Source organism: Gymnoscopelus microlampas, assembly GCF_963454915.1.
Source record: "Gymnoscopelus microlampas genome assembly, chromosome: 22".
NCBI classification, from domain to species: domain Eukaryota; kingdom Metazoa; phylum Chordata; class Actinopteri; order Myctophiformes; family Myctophidae; genus Gymnoscopelus; species Gymnoscopelus microlampas.
The window spans coordinates 44,716,160-44,718,659 of NC_139959.1; the positions used below are offsets into that span (position 1 = coordinate 44,716,160).

General features: G+C 39.1%; 1 long non-coding RNA gene across 1 annotated transcript in view; it reads left to right on the plus strand.

The window, feature by feature from the left end:
• LOC311039202 overlaps window positions 1-2,500 on the plus strand; it is a 765,206-nt gene that overhangs the window by 346,044 nt on the left and 416,662 nt on the right. The window lies entirely within an intron of this gene.

The window sequence follows — 2,500 nt, forward strand, 5'->3', positions numbered from 1 at the left end:
GCATTCTGTCCGGTGGCTAAATATGTATTTTTTTTACACAATAACCTGGTGTTTTCTTTATTATTATTTACAGGAGCTCTTCTATCCCCCAATAACTCACATCTGGACATCAAAGACCACAGGACCTTTTTTATTGTGTAAAAAAGACATATTTAGCCACCGGACAGAATGCCCCCGCCCACTGTAAAAAGAATTGCGAAAATTGCTACATTTGCAACACTTATCTTTTATTTACTTTAATTACAAGCTAAAATATAAACCTTGGTTGTAAAAATAAACAAAGTTGTCTTTTAAAGGTAGGGTAAAGTGATTATTTTTTATGTCAGAACAAAAAGGTTTTCGTTCAAAAGTTAAAGCACAACATTGTGATAGTAATCATTACAAATGTTCGACCAATCAGGAGAGAGTACCCGTTTATCGGCTTATACGTTTTATAGCGTTCCAGTTCCAATGTTGCCGTTGTGTCATCACCTCCAATTCCACTTGTTTGATCTCTCTCCTGATTGGATAAAATTGGTTTCCTGACTTGAATTTTCAGTTTTTTTTAAAGAGCTGCAGAGACATGGAGACTCCTGTTACTGAACAAACACTCTATAGCAATGATTACTATCACAGTATAGATCTATTTAACACTGTTACTGAACAAACACTAGTAATGATTACTATCACAATATATCGTTTTTTAACACTGTTACTGAACAAAAACTCTATAGCATTGGTTCTCAAAGTGGGGTCCGAGGACCCCCAGGGGTACTTGAGGGGGTTCCAGGGGGTCCCCAGCTAAATGATGGATAGGAACCAAATGGACCCTTATGGGTCTGTAACTCTGAGAGTGTACAAATGGAACCAAATGGACCCTAACAGGTCCATTTGGTTCCATTTGTACACTCTCAGAGTTACATTAACATTGATTTTACAATATTAATTGGGGTCCCAGAGACATACATCCATGCCATTAAATGGGGGTCCATAGCCCTAATGCATGTTAAACTGGGGGTCCTTGAAATTAAAATGGTTGAGAATCACTGCTAGAGAGAGCCGTAGAAATCTTCTATTATGGGGGTCCCTGGCTTATCTTTTCAAACGGGGGTCCGCGGTCTAATAAGTGTCTATTTGGGGGTCCTTGGCACGAAAAAGTTTGAGAACCACTGCTCTATAGTAATGATTACTATCACAATATATAGTTATTTAACACTGTTACTGAACAAACACTCTATAGTAATGATTACCATCAGAATATATAGTTATTTAACACTTATTTTATCAAAGGAAAACCGATCACCCTGCCTTTAACACTCAGGATTTGACTGTGTATGTTTTTTTCTGATGTGGAAGTATCGGTTATCTAACTTTAACTTAGAAACATTTTGAACAATTTTGAATTCTTTAACAACACAAATCTTCTCTTTTGGGAGGGGGGTCTCCTGGCACAAAACATTTTCAGATGGGGGGGGGGGGTCCGTGGCCAAACATATATCAATTCGGGGGTCCCTTGGTATGAAATAGTTTTTGAACCACAAAGCTAAGACTAGTGGGGGTTGCATTAGTATCACGTTGCGATAGTTCTCCCCATATAGGTGAGATATTTACACTTGTTTTGAGAAAAAAAAAAGACTGAAAGACTTATTTTTAAGAATATATTTGCTGTGGACAAGTGACAATCAACATAAACCCCACACACGCACACACGCGCACACACACACACACACACACACACACACACACACACACACACACACACACACACACACACACACACACACACACACACACACAGTAATGATGCACCTTTTCAAAAGCAATAATAATTATATAAATACTATATATATATACATTTAATATATATATTTATTTAGCTGATGCCTTTGTAATAAAGAACATGTAGCTGTACCTTTCAGACAACTACTACCGTCATCACTAAAACCTATTTATAATGATAGAGCTGTATGTAAAAATATTGAGTCGTACACCAGGACCCACGGTAGCCTGGTAAACCCTCCCTCCGGAAATCTCATTTCCATTTGATTTCAGAAGTGAGTCTGGCCTGAACCGCCTTTCTGCAATATTCGCTGTGGGCTGGAGTTGGGCGGGAGTAATACCGTTGACTGACAACCCCTTCAACCAATGATCGTTGTTCCCCTTCAGCCAATCAGCAGTTCATTTTGACCACCTCCAGACTATGTGACGCAACGGGACTTTTGGGGCGGCCATGCCCAAAATAGGTTGCCTTATTGGGATACATGCGTGTCACTCCCCGCCCCTGCCGGTTCTCTAAATTTATATTTTTAAATAGGCTCTGTCATGATTAATTGACCACATATATGAAGTTAAACAACTAAATTCTATCCAAACGATATCTTAATAGTAAATTCCGTGCCTCAAAAAAGAAGTTTGAGACCGTTTTAAAACCGAAAATAAGAAGTGACGGCACTCGCACAAAAAACAATGGCTGCCGTTCGTCTTTTGTCGCTGCAGTCAGGCTGCACTCGGCTTCATTCGG